This window comes from Lissotriton helveticus, chromosome 5_1 (genome assembly GCF_964261635.1).
Source record: "Lissotriton helveticus chromosome 5_1, aLisHel1.1, whole genome shotgun sequence".
NCBI classification, from domain to species: domain Eukaryota; kingdom Metazoa; phylum Chordata; class Amphibia; order Caudata; family Salamandridae; genus Lissotriton; species Lissotriton helveticus.
In genome coordinates, this window is record NC_136065.1 from 1,289,086,942 (window position 1) to 1,289,108,101 (window position 21,160).

At 46.3% G+C, this 21,160-nt stretch overlaps 1 protein-coding gene and 1 pseudogene across 1 annotated transcript in view; both read left to right on the top strand.

Moving 5' to 3' along the window:
• The window catches only part of PPFIA4 (PPFI scaffold protein A4), a 1,997,086-nt gene that overhangs the window by 1,191,785 nt on the left and 784,141 nt on the right, over nt 1–21,160 (top strand). The gene's annotated exons all lie outside the window — the stretch shown is intronic.
• Nucleotides 4,543–5,264, top strand: LOC144755321 (homeobox protein Hox-D13 pseudogene; annotated as a pseudogene).

Below are 21,160 nucleotides of genomic sequence, written 5' to 3' on the forward strand. Positions count from 1 at the left end.
TCACACCTAAACCAACATATTCTGCTTCACGAACATAGGGGCATATTTACAAGGGCTTTATCTCTGCTTTTTTGGCTTGCAAAGCCAAAAAAGCGGAGATAAAACCAGTTCCTTATTTATAAGAGGGTGCTAACATGCATAATCGCATGTTAGCACCCTTTTTCCCAACGCCTCCCTTTGCATCTCCAATGAGATGCAAAGTGGGCGTTACTGGGCGTACCCTAGATGGACTACCTTGCAAATATCGCTGATGTTTACATCGTGATATTTACAAGGCAGCCCACATGATTTTAGCACACATTAGGTTTTGGCGAAAACAGCCATTTTCGCCAAAACCTAGCGTCTGCTAAAATCCTGACTTAGCCATCCCTGACATAGGCTGTGGATTATGCTGATACGACCCTGTGGGTCGTATCGGCAAGGTTATCGCCCTTTTGCAGGTAACATTGCTGGAAAACCAGCGATGTTCCCTGCAAAAGGGTGATAACCTCTCTATCTCTGGAATTTTTATCGCCCTAGAATAATACGTTGTTAATAACATGCTCCCATACGATATATACTAGAGATAGCCTGGGATAATATAATTATCGCTAAGCACGGCCAGCGATAATTATCGCCGCCCTTTGTTAATATGCCCCATACTTACTTAAAGTGTTGATTTAAATAAGTATATAAATGCACTATAATATTTTGTCGAGTTAACTTCAAGAAAACAATTTTTTTGCGAAACATGCTACATCAAAAAACATTATAATGCGTTTTCATACTTATTTAGATGATATTTCATGAAACCGTTTTTATAGTTTTGCAACTAATTTTCTTAGCGCTGTGCTCGGCAGATTGAGGCTGAGAGAAGCTGTAAGAGTCGTCGGGGTTCTTATTTTGCCGTCTTTATGTATAATACCTTTAGTCATTTTGGGCAGAGGGCAGGTACATCCGCCACATTACATCAATATGAGGGCAACACCATATTGTATAGCTTTTATGTCTGTATTAGTCAATATTTTGTACAAATATTGATTATTTTAGGTTTTTAAAGCTTTTCGAAGAGGTAAAACATTTAGCTTTAACGTTTTCATCTGCGTTTTAGTTTGTGCTCATTGAAATTAGAGTCTCTTGAAATATGGCCCCATTGATGCACACCGTAGGTTTCTCTGATATGGGGGTCCGCACTGACCATCCTATTTCTATTTCGTGAAGGAGCACCACGGTAGTTGTGGATTCGGAGTCCTGGTAGGCTAAGAGGTCCTGTGTCTCAAGCCCCCACCTGAGTGCCCTATAATTGCCTGTTTTTTTTCATTTTTGTCTGCAATTGACCCCATTCGATGTGTAGCTGAAATCAGGAATGGCATGTTTATGTAACTTTGTAAATTTACTGATTTGAACACAGCATGCTTCCTAATTAGGTTAAGCCATAAATTAGGGAGATGACGGTAGCCAATGAAAGCAGTCATCCTTGAATTGTCAGATTACTCTGAATTATTTTCCAGTAAATGTTTTATCTGTGTAAAACTAGATCAGAAATATCTGTAGATGTTCAACAGATTCTTAGTATCAAAATGTGTGCAAATGAATATGAGTTGGAAGTATTTCTGCAAAGCATAAGAGGGTATGCGAACGTTTTATTATATCTTTCCTTACATGGATTCATTTGCAGTTTGTGAAGCGCTGATGTAAATAAAGAATCCTTTTACCGAAAAAATATAAACTTTGGCTGTTGCTGATAAAAGGTTTGCCACATTTGTTGATGGTATCTGCAGTTTTTTAGAAGATAACTTTGGTAAAACGAGGTCTGGTATCCACGAAATGGACTGAACATCAATAGAGACATTCTCTTTAGATGTACTGCTGACCCGTTTAGTAAATCGAAGGAGCACTCTTCATACAAACTAGTAGGATGTTATGAGAGCAACTGGATCAATTTCTGTCAGGTGATCCCGAATATTGAAATGATAAAAATCAACGTGTCCACAAAATGAAACATGCCTGATCTTCACTTTAACTCCCTTTCTCATGTTGTAACTCGTGGCAGCGCATGCTCAGCCTAGATTCGGGGTTATCCTCTGAGAACAATTCTTGGCTTTGAGTAGAAACTGCAGCAGTTGACTTTCAAGTATTCTCATGGATGGATGATGTGAGGTGATCACCTTAGTTTTAAAGTTTCTGAAACAGTCAATACTGACTGATGCTTTCTATCACCAATGCCCATTAAATGTGTACTGCTGAATATCCCACAAGGGAAACATTTCAGATGGACGTCATTGACACCAGGCCAGCTTTCTCCATGAAGCAGAGTCTGATGGCATTGGAAAATGATTTAGGAAACGTCTATAACCTCTGTACATCCGTAAACAATAATGTTCATGTCGATCTCGGTAACCTGGTGCTAATCTAGGCAGGGGCGTAGCTAGAGCTTGTGGCGCCCGGGGCTACACTTCAGATTGCCGCCCCCCCTTGGGGGGTGCTGGGGAAAAAGGACGGCGAGCACCTGAAAGAGGTCCGAGAGACACGTAGTATCGCTGCTAATAGTTACTTCGATCATACAAGTTACATGCACATACATGACACGGTCCAGGGCTAGACACCCCCGTCCCCAAAATAGTGCTGCCTGGGGCAGACCACCCTCACCTAGCTACGCCACTGAAGGAAAAGCAGAAGGAAATCCAAAACTTACATCAGTTCTACCTAACCTGTTTGTGACATCTCAGTCATAACATCACAGCTTGTGCAGGACCCTTGTCCCCTGGCCCCTGTCTGTCCCGTCCATGACCTCAGCAATGTCTGCAGACCGGTCCACCACACTGGGTTTGACCACGATTCCCCTGGCAGCACCTTCAGGATACTACAGGTGAGTCCAATGCACCTGATTACTAGACTAACTTCTGTTCTGCAGTTGGGGCAGTACCAGCCCTGCAGTGGAAGCCTTCTCACTCCACCCAAGCCCCCCATGAGAGCTCAGTAGAAGCCATCCCACGTGCCCATCCCACTACCCACCACCCCGCCTGCAGCACAGTAGGACACTTCAAGGAAACTGGTCCTATCCGAGGGGTGTCAGGCACCATAGCTGATTCACCCACCGTCATCAGGGATTGGTGGTAGGGGTGCCAACAATCCGTGCATTTTGATCACATTCTGCAGCATACCAACCAAGTGCGTGCAGAGACAGACACATAACTACATACCTTACAGCTGGCTATCACATCACGTCATACTTGTCAACAAAAGACAACACATAAAGTACATTACAGTGAGCATCCCTCATAAAGATACACTGTGTAGCTGGCTATGAGGGGTGACTAAACCAGTATGAACCAAAGCATGTTACGTAAAACATCACTAAGGCTGACTCTGCCTTAGACGCTGAAACCAACGACACCACCCTGGACCTCAACGCTGGACCGAGTTCAAAACCAGAGCACTTTTATTGGGAGCCCGAAACTCAATTCGCACCCCACAGCCCTCCACAAGGTCATACACAGCACGCCTTTATTCATTTTTGGGTTTCGCCTGCCGAAAGGCTGCGCTCTGCGCAGGTTTTCAGCGCAGGTGAAATCCTTTGTTGACTATAAGGAGTTCGGGAACGTCCCCCGGCTCTCATTGGCTAGCTCCATAAATGGAGGCTAGCCATTGAGTGCCGGATCTGTCCGTCAATGCCGGACCAGATTCGGGGGCGTTCCCGAGATTTTTTCCCTGGGCGGAGTTACGTTTTTTCCGTTCCCTCCCCTTTCACTGAAAGTGATTTCAGATGCGCTGTCCATTCCCGCCCCCTCTGTGTGCCTTTCCGCCCCCCCTCGCTGTCCTGTGCACGTTTCCCGCCGTCCGTGTCCTCTCCCGTCCCCTCCCGCCGTCCGTGTCTTCTCCCGCCCTCCATGTCTTCTCCCGCCCCCTCCCGCCGTCCGTGTCTTCTCCCGCCCTCCTCCCGCCGTCCGTGTCTTCTCCCGCCCCCTCCCGCCGTCCGTGTCTTCTCCCGCCCTCCTCCCGCCGTCCGTGTCCTCTCCCGCCGTCCGTGTAGAAAGTGAGTTGATGGGAAACACGTAGATGTATCTGTAGCTCGTGCAAGGGTTCGTACCTTACAGTGAAGGGAAAATAGGCTCTGAAATCTGATAAAATCGTCAGAAGTATATGCCGGATGTGGGTAGTCCTTGTGCTGGAGGCAAGAGCCCTCCTTGTGATGGCGGGTGGTGGTTGGGGGGGGGGGGGGGGGGCAGAGTGCTGGAGGCCTCAGTGTTGGATAGTGGGTTGGGGGCAGACTCCTCTTGCAGGAGGGCCTGTGCGCAGGGGAGTGGGCCCAGATCACCTTGTGTTGGGGGTTGAGGGCAGAGATTCCCAAGCGCTCCAGGACCACGTTGCCTCAGACGGCCAATGGCCTTGCACTTGGCACGCTGCGCACACATTCCTCCCACTCCCCTCTCCCTCCCTCTGGCTGGAGGTTAGTTTTTATCACCGCACCGCGGTGACCTAACCTGCTTGGGGGGATGCCTGGCTCTGCCATGCCTGGCCGGGGGTGGAGGAGAGAGCCGTGCGCAGGCCCCTGAGAGGGACATGGACGGGCTCCGAGCGGAGGGCACCTCTTCCAGCGGCCAGGCCCGGGGCTTCCTCGCCTCCCCCAACGTCTTCGGGCCCACCGCTGGCCGAGCAACATCTGGCTTCGCCTTCTCCGGCCCGGGGAGGTCGTCCGGCGCTGCGTGCTTGGACTCCGGCAAGGATGGGGCCGGCGCGCCCTCCCTGGGCTATGGCTACCACTTTGGGAACGGATACTACAGCTGCCGCATGTCGCACGGGGTGGGGGTGCAGCAAAGCGCCCTGAAGCCCTCGCCTCATGGCGCCTTCCCGGTGGAGAAGTACATGGACGTGCCCGCCTTGGGCAGCGGGGCGAGCGCGCAGGGCAGCGAGGGATCCTCGCGGGCCAAGGAAGTCTCCTACTTCCCGGGGTACCCCGGGCCCTACCAGCCCATGCCCGGGTACATCGACGTGGTGTCCGGCTTCGGGCCGGGCGAGCCCAGGCACGAGGCATACATCCCCATGGACGGCTACCAGTCGTGGACCCTGGCGAACGGCTGGAGCGGCGGCGTGTACTGCGCCAAGGAGCAGCCTCAGGGCGCGCACTTCTGGAAGTCATCCTTCGCAGGTGAGGGCTTTTATCCTTCTCATGGACATGACTGGGGCAGCTGCATCTGTCTGGAAGATAGAACGGGGCGCTTTTGCCAAATCCCATTACAGCTCATGGTAAGAAACTGACGAGCAAGGCAGATGCGTGGGTTCACATGGAGGCTGTATACACGGTATGTGAGTGCGTGATGTGGGGTGTGTCTGTGTGTATGTGTGTGCGGTGTGTGTATGAAATGGTCGTGTTTGCGTGGTGTGTGCATGGTGTGTACATGGGATATGTGTGTGCGCAGTGTGTGTGTTTGTGCATGGTATGTGTGGGGTTTGTGTTTTTATATGGTATGTGTGTTTCGCGTGTGTGATTATAGCTGTGTGTGGACATGATGTGTGTGGACATGCCATGTGTATGTGTGCATGGTGTTTATGTCCGTCTGTCTGTCAAGGGGGATGTTTTAATAATGGAAGTTATGGGCCACCAAAACGTCCACGGGAACACACATGCGCGCGCACTCGGCGTATTTCATTGCAACTCTCAGAACGATTCCCGTAATCACATCGCGTCCGGAGAGCTTTCCTCTGGGCTGAGGGTTTCTGAATCCCATGTGAAGTTTGACAAGTGCACACCACGACACTGCGCTTGACATGCAAACAGCGCCTCGGTTAATATGTGCTTGGAGAAGCCTCCCCACACACTGGCACATGTCGTCAGACGCCACGGAGGTAACAACAGGGGTTGCGCGGCGATTCCTGAATTTCATCAAGTATAAATTATGTGCACTACAACTCGCTTAAGTGCCGGCGATTTATGTGCAGGGAGGCATGCCTTTGATCTCCCATCTGCCCTCCCAGGCGCCTTTCTATTCTCGCCCGTGCTACACGCTCCGGACAAATTCAAACATTGAAACTTTGCGACCGCCACACATATTACAAGACTTTTCTGGAACTCAATTGCTTTTACTTTGGGCTTTTGTTCCGGGGCAACCTTTATCAGTGGATCTGGTGTAAGAAAGCAATGTCACTCTGACATTTTCTGGAAATGAATGTGAATGCGATTCTCTTAGAAAAGCCGAAGTTCTTTCGCATCTGTTGCATGGCAATCAATACATATTGTATGTACATTTTCTTGCGTAACTGCAGTTATTCAGACACCGGATATTCGTGAAAGAATAAAGTATGTATATCAGAATAAGGGCAATTTATTGTTCTTAGTGGACACTGAAATAGCAGACCACGCATTTCTGTTTAGCCAAGTTTATTACATTATATGACTTTGAGCGAAATAAAAAAACACATGTACATCGAACGTTATTAAATACAACACATGTTTACGTAAATTAGTATTTCCTGCTTTTAGCTATCGCTGAAATAAAAGTCAGTACAATTTATCTGTTTTTTAGCAGTAAGAGCATTAAAAATAGCCCAAGATAGTGTCCCTAAATTAATTTTTAAAAAGTGCAGTTTAATTAAAAGCAGACGATGGCTGTCCATGAAACGGTAATCCACAGGGTTTCTTCCAATTTGTGAAGTTTGATTTCGGGCCTCGTTTTATCTTAAAATATAAACTATATTTTTACTCAAATCCGTTCATTTTATTAGGTGTTTCTAGTGAAACACTAAGGAATATATGTTGCTTTGTTGTTTCAAACAGTGCACCCTGTGAAATGGTTGTCAGTGAAATAGTACATTATCGGCTTTGCTCTGGTTTGTGCCATTCACTTTTCGGTGACAGTTGTCAGTGGAACAATACACTCTATTTGGTTACAGTGGGTGCAGGTTATGGTTGCTATCAGGGTATTTCGACAGTATCTTGGTGCTGAGAGGCAGTAAGAGTGTGTAAAATACAACTCAAGAATCCTAACCAAGAAACAGGACAGGTCTTCCTACCTCTCTGTGTGCACTGAAAAGGCCCTGACATGTCCTGACACATTTAGCTGCTGGTATTCTGATTCTCACATTTTGGTTGGCAATGAAACATATAAACAATTCGTGCACGTAATTGTTATATATTAGTTAGTGAAAACAAAAAAACTAAATATTTTGCTTAAATTCGTGCAGTTTATTATTAGGCGAAGACGTCAGTCAACTAAGAAATTACATTTTGGTGCGATTAGTGCGGTTTATGATGAGGTGTTGGGTGCCAGTGAAAAAAAATAATATTCATTTTGCTGCCATGTGTGCAGTTTATACAGAGGAGGTAGCTGCCACTGCAGTATTAAACTATATTTCATGTACAATTATTTCAGTGGGTGCTCAGTTGAGGTGTTACTAGTGAAACAGTAAATTGACTTTTGTATACATTTTGTGCAGTTTAGGAGGTGTGTGTTCTCAAGCAAAAAGCTAAATATTGTGCAACAGGTAGTGGTGTTGGATGGTTGTTACTGAAGCAATAACATGTATTTTATACATTAGAGCAGTTCAATACTTGGTCTTGGTATACACCCAATATGCTTTTTGGGTTTCGCCTGCCGAAGGCTGCGCTCTGCGCAGCTTTTCGGCGCAGGTGAAATCCTATGTTGACCATAAGGACTTCGGGGACATCCCCCGGCTCTCATTGGCTAGCTCCATAAATGGAGGCTAGCCATTGAGTGCCGGATCTGTCCGTCAAGGCCGGACCAGATTCGGGGGCGTTCCCGAGATTTTTTCCCAGGGCGGAGTTACGTTTTTTCCCGTTCCCTCCCCTTTCACTGAAAGTCTGTCCATTCCCGCCCCCTCCGTGTGCCTTTCCGCCCCCCCCTCGCTGTCCTGTGCACGTTTCCCACCGTCCGTGTCCTCTCCCGCCCCCTCCCGCCGTCCGTGTCCTCTCCCGCCCCCTCCCGCCGTCCGTGTCCTCTCCCGCCCCCTCCCGCCGTCCGTGTCCTCTCCCGCCCCCCTCCCGCCGTTCGTGTCCTCTCCCGCCCCCTCCCGCATACTGGCCTATAGCGCTAACAAATTATGCATACAAGACACATAATAGTTAGGCAGGTTTGTTCCAGTTTTTTTATTTATTAGAATGATCCTAGAGCAACGCCTGTAGCGTCCGCCAAGCTATATACCACAGTTTGAGAGAGCACTATAAAAAGTTAACACACATTTATGTAACATTCATTTCGATTTGTATTGTAGATCTGCTCTCGGTTAAATTAAAACAAGTTGGAAAATACGTCGTGATTCTATGATTAAGACTACTGTAAAGATAAAGCTGGGCTTCTAGATTGTCAGTTTCTATTTCCGTGTTTCACATGCCAGTAAAAACACCCTTGAACGTGGGTGTAGCCCCAGCCTGCCGCAGACTATCGCTGCAAAACGCCCATGCAGCTTATGACCGGCTCTATAGCGAAGCAGCCACTGTTAGTCTCCACTGCCATCACACTGTTAGTCTCCACTGCCATCACAGGAGCTAACACTGAATCCATTCAATGGACAGAGGTACTTACTAATGTCATATGGCATCTTCCCGGTGACTGCTCTCTGCTAAGGGTTCGGCGGAGGATCTGTCAGCCGTAGCTCCTGACAGGCAGTGGATGGTGCGCCTGCTACCAAGCTTCTCCTCAAACCCGGAAGAAGGCGGCGGGCTCGCGACTCTCCGTAGGCTGTTACCATATATAGTCAACTCGGTGCCTAGTTTCCAGCGGCCGCCCTTCCCTCGGAGCCAGCGCTGCTGCCTGCAGAAGGAACTGGCGGAAGCAACGTCAGGAGACCTGGCCAGTGAGCAGCCAGGGAAATGAGGAAGAGGCGCTGGAATAGAAACATAGAGAGGAGGAGGACGACGAGCCGGTCTCAACAGTACGGGAAGCTGGTGGCCATGTTGGAACTTATCATTTTCTACTTTACTGGGCACAGAATGAGTTCGAATCGTAAAATAAAAGAGATAAGATGCAATGTTGGACATTTCCTTTCAGTTTTGTTGTGTTTTCAATCTACCACAACACAGTCGCCCTATTAATACATTTCAAGTATTCCCTTTCTAGTTAGATGGACTTACATAGTTCGATGAAACAGTTACTTTTTACTATAATAATTAAAAGACACAAACGTATGTCACTCTAAAGTGAATCCTGTTTAAGATGGCCGTCCTGTGTTCAAATCACATTGCGAGTCTTGCCTACATACACACATCGCCACTGCTACAATAATTAGTATGAGTCAGGTGTAGGTGTGGCTCCGATTTTAGGGTGTGGTTCCTTGTAGGAAAGATTTGAACACCTATTAAATACACTGAACAAGCAGCGTAAGTGTTACGTTTTTTCCCGTTCCCTCCCCTTTCACTGAAAGTCTGTCCATTCCCGCCCCCCCCCTCGCTGTCCTGTGCACGTTTCCCGCCGTCCGTGTCCTCTCCCGCCCCCTCCCGCCGTCCGTGTCCTCTCCCGCCCCGAATGACGGGAGAGAGGGGAGAACCAAGGAAGGAAGAACAAGCATTTACAATGCAACGGTTTCGCCTTTGGAAAAGTTAGAGCTATTGGCAATGTAAAGGACAATGCCATTTATTTATCTGTTTTCAAAACCAACACATAAATACAAATGTTGTCATTTACAATGCCAATAGCTCAAACTTTTCCAAAGGCGAAACCGTTGCATTGTAAATGCTTGTTTAAATCTGAAACCTTCCAACCTCCTGCTGATACTGACAATGATGATGAACCCTATGATGGAGAGACCATTGTTTTGGATTTATTTGATGCTAATGGCCTGGACAACTCTTGAGATACTGTCCTTTCTTTGCCCAACCAGGCTATGGTATAGAAGAGTCCATCTTCTTTGTCACAGTGATTAGGAGGGTGACAGAAGTTTAAGACTTAACCCTGCCCATGGCAGAAGTAAAAATAAATGTCCTGACCGAGGTGCTCAATCCAGGCCAAACAAGCCAATAACCTCCTCTTCTGTTTAATGAAGCCCTTGCACATATGCTGGTGTGCACCTGGCCCATGCCAGGATCTTTCCTTGTGGTAAATTGATTAATGGCAAAACGGCATAGACCTGCTCCTGACAGTCCAGACTTTCAGTTCAAACACCCAACTACAGAGAGCTTTGTGGCACAGGCATCTTCTCGTCGACATAACACAAATGCATTCCCCACAACCCCTCTCCCCTCCAAAAGACCATCAAAGTGCATGGAGATATTTGCAAGCGTATGGTTTCTACCAACAGCCTTCCCCTCAGGTCCAGCAATACTAATTGCCTCCCGGGCAGGTACGTGCTTGCACTGTGGGATAGAGTGATGCCAGCTGTCCCAGAAGAAATACGGCCAAACGTACAATCTTGGATGGTCAATATGCAGCAAACTACTCTACCTGTACTGACCTGGATATGACTGACTTTATTTATTTATTTATGCGTTTTTATATAGCGCAGACTTTACCCGAAGGCATCAGAGCGCTTCACAATAGGAACAGTAATGATACATGAGGAGAAAATTACAAGTGAACAAATTACAAAAGCAGACGTTAAGTTACATGAGGTAAGAGTGACAATTGTGAGCAAACAAAATACATGAGGTAGCAAACCGTGAATTACAGCAGGAAAAAGTGACAAGTGTGCAGGTTACAAGAGAAAACAAAGTACAATTAGAGGTATAATACTGCAATATATGCTAGACACTCAGGCACAAGAACAAACGTTACGTAGGCCATGGTGGCACTTGTGCAAGTATCAAAAGCAAACAAAATGTGAGAGGTAGCAAACAGTGGCTCTGGACCTAATTGAATGTAGAGGATGAAGTGCACCCACACCCCTCCTCCAGGCAGGAGTAAGTACTCCCACCTCTATGATAATGAAAGTCCGGACGGAGCCCACTTCTAATAATATTTGTCAGCACGAGCCCTAGGCACGAATATTACTGGAAGGCTTGCAACTGCAACTTCTTAGATTTGTCAGCATGCGTTTAGGAGCGTTTATAGTATCCCACTTGCAATGCAATTGATCCCTCCTGTGGCGTGGAAGATGCTTTACTGCTGGGAAACGCTGCACCTTGTTTTTAAACTCAAGAACATTTCTTTGCAATAAAAGGGGTGCTTAATAACGAGGCATGTGTGGTGGGAAGAAGATGCAGGGGTCCAACTCTCAGATGATGGCTAAAATGGGGGTAAAGAAAAGCACACCAAGCAGTGCCCGAGTCCTGGTGGACTGTCTCGGAAACGGTGATTATCTCATCCGACAAGATCCGACACCAAAGCGTTCGGAAGTTATTAAATGCAATATTTATTGCCAGCTCTGACAATTTGGGAAACAGCAAAAGGCTTGGGTGCTTACCACACCATAAACTGCATGTTCCAGTCAACACTGTGTCACTGTGTCGCCCTTATTAAATTCTGACAGGTTTGACCTGCCGAAAGCTTACAATCTGTATTGCACCTGACCTGACAATTATAGAAGGCCATAAACAGCGCATCATTTGTCATTCCGATTCCTGCCGAAACAGGAGTGCGAGTGTGTGCAGGGATTGCAGCAACTTAACGGACTGTTATTACCTGGATGTCAGTGGCATAGCGTGGTGCTTCTGGACCATGCCTGTATTCGCTCCACGGCAGCACGCCCTCTCTCTGGCTGCACAGGAAGTAGTGGGCTGGAGCATTTTGCAAGCAGGTCACGTCACGTGCGTAGGACTTGCACGTCAAATGACGGCCGCGAGGCACTGGCCCGTTGCGGCCGCCTTTATAATTTATTTGGGTACACTGACTGACAGTAGTGTCAGTGAGTGTCCTCAAGTAGATTATAAAGGCCGCTGCAACGGGCCAGTGCCGCGCGGCCGCCGCCCTCAAAGTAGTGCCGCCTGGGGCGACCGCCCCCACCGCACCCCCCTAGATACGCGAGTGAATCTAGGAATACAAAGCAGCTCTGCTGACTGTGGAGGCTAACAAAGTAAAAACTAGCTTTCAGATACTTACAAAAGATACAATAGTTCTTGGAGAACCTAAAGGTCCGAGGCAGTTCATTCTGACTTTGGCTGTAAGCACGAAGAAGGAAGATACCCAAGTTCTTACTGTTCTAACTTGTTTGTATGCGTCCAAATGTAAAGAATGCCTTGCAGATATCTTGTAAATCTGTGCTGTGGAAAAAAGAGGTCCCCTGCCACAGATAGCTTTGGGACAGAGACATATCAATTTGAATTTAGACCTTTAGGCAATAGGAAGACAATATAATGTTCAGGCCCGGACTGGCCGTAGCGGGCACCGGGCAATCCCCCGGTGCGCCGCACGGGTGGGGGCTGATTTTGGGCCCTTGGGGGCCGATATTGTTACAGGGCCGTTTTTGCAGCATGGCTGCAAAATCGGCCCTGTAACAAAATCAGCCGAAAACCGGCCCGTCAAAGAGCTCGGCAGCACCCCCATTGCCCGGAGGGGGGGGGGGAGGGGGCCCACCAAGCTCTTTGCCAGGGCCGGTTTTGGTTCCCAGTCCGGCCCTGATAATGTTGGGAGATGCGCCGAAATATGAGAGCGCCCACTCAGGCCCAGAATCAAGTGGGAAGCTACATTTTGGACTTCTGGCAGTTTTACAGGTAGGTATTTAGTACCAAGAGAATTGCAGTAATCCAGATGAGAGAATACAGTGAGTTGAGTCACTGTTTTTTAAAAAGTTTTTGATGAAGACGCCATTCTTTTATTTAATACGGTTAGCTAGAAAAAACATGTCCTGGTAATTTTATTCACATGGCCCTTCAATGACAAAGTGTTGTGAACGCGGCCCCTTGCTTGTTCATGGAGTCAGACTGGGTGGGTGCTGCAATAGGTTCTTGGGGCCATCAGGCCTCTGATCATTGGGAATGAGGATTTCCAAAAATTAGGACCATGCCCTTTTCCGAGTGAAGACATAAGGTGATCTTCTCCAACTTTTCAATAATTGTCAACAAACAACTATTTAAATTCAATTGAGCACTTGAGCTATTCCTTTTAATGTGGAGGATCACAATGTCTGATAGTTCCTCACATGGCTTTATATCAGGTGTCATTAAATTATTATAAGTACATTAAGAGGAGCTTTTCATGCTGTTGTATACATTGAAAGTGCATTAACTTTGCTTTATTATAGGTAAATTCATTTTAGGGGTTAAGCCTTCTAATTAAACATTTGCCAATGGTGTCAAAGCTCAAATTTCACAGAAAAGAGGTTTTCAGTAAGAATTATTAACCAAAATTTAAAAGACCTAATTAATTTGCAAGATATTTCGCTCACCTATACAAATAAAAAACTTAAATGGATGGTTAACACAGCTTTTCTTTTATCTTTTAGTGCTAATAAAACAATGCTTCCACAATGGCAGTGGTGCTCTCAGAGCCCTAATCAGTATATCTGACAGGGTCACTCTTCCAGGCCCATCATTGATGTACGCATCTACCAATAAATCTTTCTGTAATAAATTGGCGTATTAGTTGAGGAAAATGAGAATTCATCTCAAACAATAATTCTAACCCAAATCATGGTGAAACACCAAAGTCACTAAATAAACGTATTCTTACCACTCTGGTAGCTTGGCACAAAGCAGTCAGCCTTAACCTAGAGTCGATGAGTGAAGTATTTATGCAGTACTTAAACAGTAATAAAGTGAAAACTCAAGACGATTAAAATCCCAAATCAAATTAGAAACCGCACAGAATATATTTTAATAAATAAAATAACACCAAAATAACAAAAATCCAATAAGTTGAACCAAAGATATGAGTTTTTTAAAAGTTTGAATTAAAAATACCACCAACAATTACAAAATGCCAACTGCTGTTATCTGGTTGCAATAGACCAGGTCAATGTCAAAAGTTAAAACCTGCCGCGATGGAGCAAGGTTTGGGTTTAGGGACCAGGTTCATCACAGTGGAAAGTGTACCATCTGACTCAGAAACCTTTATAGAGAAAAAGTGGTAGTCGACATGTTGTCAGTGGGGCAAGCTGCAACCTGGATCCAAAGCAGAGCTCAATAATAGCGTGTTGATGAAGATTGGGGTCTCAGTGCGGTAATAGACAAAGGTGGGAAAGCTCCGAAAAGGTGAAGTCCAAAGTCTGTGCCCACGAAGGCTTAAACTTCGACGGGTTTCTGCTTGGTATCAGTTCACGAAGAAACCCTCTAAGTTCAGACTTAATACTTTTCTGGAAGACAGATCTCTTTCAGCAGGGCAAACCAGAAAGCTGAAGCCCCCAGGGATTCGATGTTTATGATGGCTGTGACTTCCATGGCGGTCCCATGGTCTGATGATTCTACAAGCAGAAAGTTGGCTACAAATGTCTAAGTCCCATTTCTTTGAGTTTTGAAAGAGGAGCAGCACACTGTAACACCAGCCAAGAGTCCAGGACCTCGGGGTCACCAATTGGGATTTAGGACTCCCTCCAACAGGAACAATCAACAGGGTCCAGGGCAGGTCTATTTGGTACTACTCACCTGGGTAGTTGCAGAGTAAGGGCCTGTGGAACTTCCTGTATCTCAAACTGAAGGTCAGCCAACAGATCATTGGAGCCACTTCTGTGGTCCTTGGTTCAACAAAAACAGGTCCAGGCTTTCTTTAGGTCTCAGACAGCATGGTAGTCTTTCTTCTGATCTTCACAGGTGCAGGAGTGTCTTGAGGATTGTATTTGGGATTCAACATTCATACCCAGCGCAAGCCTGGCCATTTGGTTGCCAATGGGGTAAAAATTACCAGGGTTGGCCAACCCTTGTTTCAGCACTTCCTCTGTGTTTTACTATAAACTATTCCACAGTTCCCCTCTCTACCTAAACCCAACATGGCAGAACCTTTCATCCTCTGGTCAGAGCTCCCTGCACCCACGCTGAGATGCAGCAATATTAATGGGCGAACTCTGCCTGTGGTTACTTCAAACCATCTGGGGTAGATTCCCCTCCTACTAGGTTTGGAGCCAAGCTCACCAACAAGACAAAAAGGAGGCATGCCTAGATGTGGCTGCACCAGCCAGTAACTGGGCAGGCATCCTTGTAGCTCAGAAAGAGGCTGGGCGCAGCCCACAGGCCATCCTGCTCATGGAAGAAAAACATCTCTACACACCCAAACCCTTTGTCCACTGTTTGAAAGCAATTGACATCTCACCACAGGGGATCCCCTAGCACTAAAGTGACACAGGACAGAGGTAGAAAATCAAAAGATTCATTTTCAAACTAATGGTATAAAATCCAACTTGAGCATTATGATAGATTTCAAATGACTAATAAATAATCCTTAAACCATTTTCCAGCTGTCCCCGAACTGAAAGTAAGCACTAGAAGTTGTTATGGTGAGACCCAGTATTTCCCTATGACAAAGCCAGTCTTTCCACAGTGAAAAAAGACTTTGGAAGTTTTTCATTGTCAGGGCATGTAAAACCTTAAATATGAATGCCCTAATTGTGTGCCCTACCCAATGGGCATTTAGGGAAGACCTGGGGGTTGATTTACAAGGATTAAAAAGGATGGCACACCAAGGTCCCAGGGGCATGCCTGCAGACATGTTTTACAGTCTTACTTTAGTGGGTGGCACAATGAGTGCTCCAGGTCACTAGTAGCAGTTAAGTTAAAGGCCCTGGGTACATGTAGTACCACACACAGGGTCCTAGAAGTATATTAAAGGTACCAATTAGAAATATGAATATTTAACTAGGTTTAAAAGGGAGACCACAAACACTTTACCACTGGTTACCTGGAATACATTGGGCAGAGTCTTATGGCCAACAAAAACGGGGTCAGCAAAAGAAGGAAAAAATGTAGGGGAATACCACCCAAAAGATAATCATTTTGAACACCTTCCCAGTGTGTGTCAATAAATATTGGTAAAAACAGGTTCCTGTCAGCAGAAAATTACATACCGTAGTCATACATTGTGCTTTATTTTTTTATATATGTCTTGTTAAACGTACTCTATAGTTTCTATAGTGCCAGTGTGCTACAATAGAAACATTTTGTGATGTTGCTATGTGCGCCCTAAGTGGCTAAGGGTGTGCCCAGACGTAGGCCCCTTGCTTGTTGCAACTCTGGATTTAAGCTAGCCTGGCTGATGAGGGATGATACCCCTCGACACCGGTCCCAGGATACTTGTTTATGGTCCAGGGAGGACCTGGCTTGGCAGTTCGGCCCAGCCTGCTCCCATGGTGAGCAGGGTCAAGACTGATTTGCATATGACTGGGTCAAACTGGGATGACGAAGGATTAAACACAGATCTATGACTGGGGGTGAGTGTTTGAAAAGTTTCAACACTGTTCATCATTTTATTTTGTAATGTTACAAAACAAACACATACATGTTTTTAATTTTCTTAAAATACTGCTTTGTATTAAGAATTTGATTCATAATACATTTTATTGCATGAGCATAAAAGCATATTATTTTAAATATTAGCAAATTATTTTAAACGAAACACATTTCACATAACAAGACTGGAGCTACTTCGTGGTCAAGAGGACCTTTGCCAAGGAAGAAACAACTCAAGAGACTGAAGCACTGCTGTGTGTTCTGAGGCTGGCCTGCAGTTTGCTGTTTTAACCAAGGAAAGGTTATAGGGACTTTGCTCTATGCTGTGTCTCCCTGCTTGGAGGACTTTGCTGTGTTCTGTGTACTGAAGTAACTTATCCCCAAGGGCCTGAGGTGAGCTGTCTCCCTTTTGCGGAAACTCAGGAACATAAAAGTTTCCATGAGCGTCTCAGCAACGCTGTGAGTGCATGCCTGGTGCAGCTGAGACCCTTTTAAGGCATGCACTGTGATCATCGGCACCTGGAGTCCAAGCAAGGATCAGCGACACGATGTGCGTGTGCTTTGTGCAGCCTGAACCCCTTTGTGAGGATTGTCCAGTGATTGTGTGCACTGGAATCCAAGTGTTTCTCATCGACGCTGTGTGCGTATGCGTTGTGCATCCTGAGACCTTCGTGAGGATTTGCCTTGTTATCATGTGCACCGGAATCCAAGTGAGTCTCATAGACACTGTGCGCGGATGGGTGTGCACTGGGAGACCTTTTTGAGGATTGTTATCGTGTGCACTGCAGTTAAAGTGAGTCTCAGCGATGCTGTGCGTGTGATCTTCGTGCAGCCTGAGACCTGTGTGTGTGGAGTGCCCAGTGATCGTGCACCCGAAGGTTAAGGAAGACTCAGCGATGCTGTGTGCGTGTGCTTTGTGGCTTTAAAGGCCCTGGGGACCTCCCTCCAGTGTTTCAAATTGCTCCTGTGACCGCCACCTCCTTGGAGCATAAAATTAGTAACGGGGGGGGCAGTGCAGCCCCACACCTGGGCTGTTTTCGGCCCCGGGGACCACCACCTCCCTAGGGATGGCCCTTTGTAAACTAAAGGAGGGAGGCCATGTGACCCCCTGCTGGAGCCACTAATGGTACTGGGGACCATGACCCTCCCTGGCTCGCTATCTCCGGAGGTGCCCACACTTGGGAGATAGCAGTTTGCTTTTGCTTGGCGGGACTTTGCCCGCTCTCATCAAGGGAGAACAAACTGTTACTAACACTCCAAGTGGGCGGGAGCACGAAAACAGCACAGTTGTAGTGTAGAATAACATTTACCCAACGAGGTAGCACTTACTAATTAATCAGTAGAAAGTGCTCCAGTTGGGTAGACATTTTCGGCAAAACTGTGGACACTTATTGGACAAAATGAGGTTCTGTTATGGTCCTGTTGCTTATTTCACAGAAATTTAACGTTCATGGGAAGCACTTACAAATATAAACACAGCAAGTGCCACCGTTGAAGCTCCACTCCTGTAAAGAGCAAATTACCCTAACTTCTTGGGCTTGGCAAAGCAAGTGTGTTTCCTCTTGTCTTGAGAAACGTTGAAAAACAATCTGAATCCTTAATTCAGGTGAATGCATTGTTGATCTATTCGAGCCCAATCTGATCTGCAGTGACTGTGACGAGTGGCTCCTTTCTTGTCTTGACAGCAGATTCCATGGTGCTCCCTTTTATTTGCCCTAAGTATGCAATGCTCAAACTCATCTGCAAGGTCCGCCCATTTGGCCTCACCCCGTTTTCCTTATTAGTATGCAAAGGTCATCCTTCCTTTTCCCACATTGATGGACAGCTTACCAAAAGGCCTCTGAGTGTGTTTCCTGATGATTTTAGTGACATGTTCTCGATACAGAGGAATTTTGAGGACATCTCCACCAAACAAACAAGCACTTACTTCATATGGTTAGGAAGAAGTACCCTTGTTTGGTGGAGATTTCCCTCTGTGTAGTATTCCAGTTTGGTAGACATTTTGTGCAAAACTGTTGATTTTTGTTAGATAAAGGGGCAGGTGAGATTCTGTTCTGGCCCAGTTGCTCCCACAGCTACTGACACATCCACCCTGACTCTAAGATACCCATTCAGCCACTGCCACATACACTCACAGACAGTCACACACCCATGCAGCCACTCACACACACACAATCACACACCCACAAAACCATTAATACATGCACTAACAGGCCCATACAGCCACTCACACACAAACTCACACACACAAATAACCACTCACACGCCCCCTCACAGACCCAAACATCCACTCACACACCCAGAAGACTACTCACACACCCATATAGCCACTCACACACCCAGAAGACTACTCACAAACCTACTTACACACCCATATAGCCACTCACACACCCACTCACAGATCAATACAGCCACTCACACACACTCTCACAGACCCATGCAGCCACTAACAAAACCAGCCATACATCCACTCAGCTACTCATGCACCCACTCACTGACCTATGCGACCACTCACACATCCACTCTCAAAGGTTACTGTTAGGAAATTTAAAAAAATTAAACCTTCGAATTTCACTAAAAAACAAAGGTTACAGGGACATTATAGTTAGGAAATAGCATTTTAAAAAAAGTAGAAATTTACTGAAAAAAACAAAAGCTTCACTTGTAAGAAAAACAGTAAAATTCAGCAGTTATAGTTGCCTAAGCTAACTATAACCTACATTCCCACAGTGCACTGCCTATGACCTCACATATATTATCACTCATGACATGTTTATTGACATCATTTATGACATCTCAAATTACATAATTCACAGAACCACTCACACACCCACACAACTCCGCATTCACCTGTACAACCACTCACACACCCACACAACTCATATACACATACAACCACTCACACACCCACTTACACACCCATACAACCACTCATGCACCCATACAACCACTTATGCACCCATACAACCACTTATGCACCCACTTACAGACCCATAATCCTACTCACACATCCATACAACCACTCACACAGCTACTCTGACACCTTCTCCCGCACCCATAGAACCACTCACACACCCATACAACTATTCGAATAGCTGTGGAATCCAAGATATGTAATGTCAGAGATGAAAACAGGAATAACATTACAGTTCCCTGGCTGAGATGACATTGTCTTTTATCAGCTGTGGCTGCTGTCCAGTGGTGTTGAACAAGTGGGATGGGTGGGTACGACAGTTACGAATAGGCTACTGGTCCCACCTGACCCTTCCCCAGCCCCCAGTGATGCTACTATTCACTGGACTTTTGTAGGGTGAAATATCTGCCAACAGCATGTTGGCATTCATGTATTTGAATTGGCTTTTAAACTGAATAATTGAATATGACAGCATTTTTCGAAATGTTTAACATGTTCATAGTTGCCACGTGCCCCCATGTTTCGTACAGCCCCTTCAGCCAGTTCTGGTATTTTGGCATCTGTTCTCGGTTTACCATTGCAAGTGTGGTAGCAACAATCCAAGCCTCTTAAATGTTTTTCGTTCATTTTGGCTCTTCTGTTTACAATGTATTTTTGATTCCACATTCATTATATATTATATGAAAAAGTAATACGGAACATTGTTTTTGGACTATTCTTTAAATTCACCACCAATCAAGTGATATCCAATGAAATGGTCGTTTGTTGCTTTGTTTTACAGTACATATATAGTCTGTGGTGAATTGAAGGACAATAGTAATTTGATTGCTAGAATATTTACCCTTGAGCCACTTTGAAATTCTTCAGCTTGCTTGCAGTACTCAACATTTAGTATACATCATGCTTCCATGCTCCCAAACTCCTCTGGAAAACTTTCAGATGGCTTCCACTCAGCATCTGTCAAACCATCACCCAAGCACTACCAGCAAGCTGGACTACGGTAATACACTTCAGGCCGGAATCTTCGCACAACTCAATAGGAGACACCAGGTTATCCAGAACCCAGTGGCCAGACTCACGCTCAACCTCGCACACCCCACCCACATATTCTGATACCAAAAAGACCTCCATTGGATCCCCATTTGAAACTACTGACAGGTATACACAAAGCACTGCACAACTAAGGACCCACGTTCCTGAACAGATTAATCAGCTTCTAACCCCAACCAGAATACTTCGCTCTGCCAGCCTAATGCACGCCCATGTTCCCTGCATCACCAAGCCAGAGCCAGTGGCCGCACATTCTTGTATCTGGCTCCTCAAATCTGGAGTTACCTTGACTTGCACTCCTCTTTCACTCCTCTTCGTCCTGCACTTCTCTTGCACATTGGAGCTGCAAGCTCAGTTATAGAATTCCCCCAAAAATCCTGAAATCTGGCTCTTTCAGTGGGCCCCAGGCATGGCGGACTGGGAACCGAAGCCGGGCCTGGCAAACAGCTCGGCTAATCCCCGGGGTGGGGTGGGGGTGCTAGTTGTAAGCATCATTCCTGTCTCATCGCTGCAGCTTTTGTTACAGTGGGCCAATATTGCAGCTATGCTGCAAAACGGCCCCCTGTAACAAAAACGGCCTCCCAGGGGTCCAAAACCGGCCCCCACCCTGGCAGCCCACCAGGGAAATGCATGGTGCCCGCCCCGCCCCGGCCAGTCCGGCCCTCGCCCCGGCCCCAGGTAGCACAGAACACCCTTTTCCAGATGCTAGGATACCCTCCTGAATGACGTGCCCAATACAACTACACAAACCACGGGAGCCATAATGAAATTAATGTACGTAAGGGGAGGCATTGCAAGGTTTAAGGCCACTGGCCTTACCGAAGTGGAATACTACATTTAGTGGTTAACCTGTCTTTTTATAGCATTCGAAGACTAATTTATGCCAATTTTAGTATTCAGTAGTATTCTTTTTGGGAAGGCTAGTGCATGAAGACTACTGATTTTTGAGTGGTACT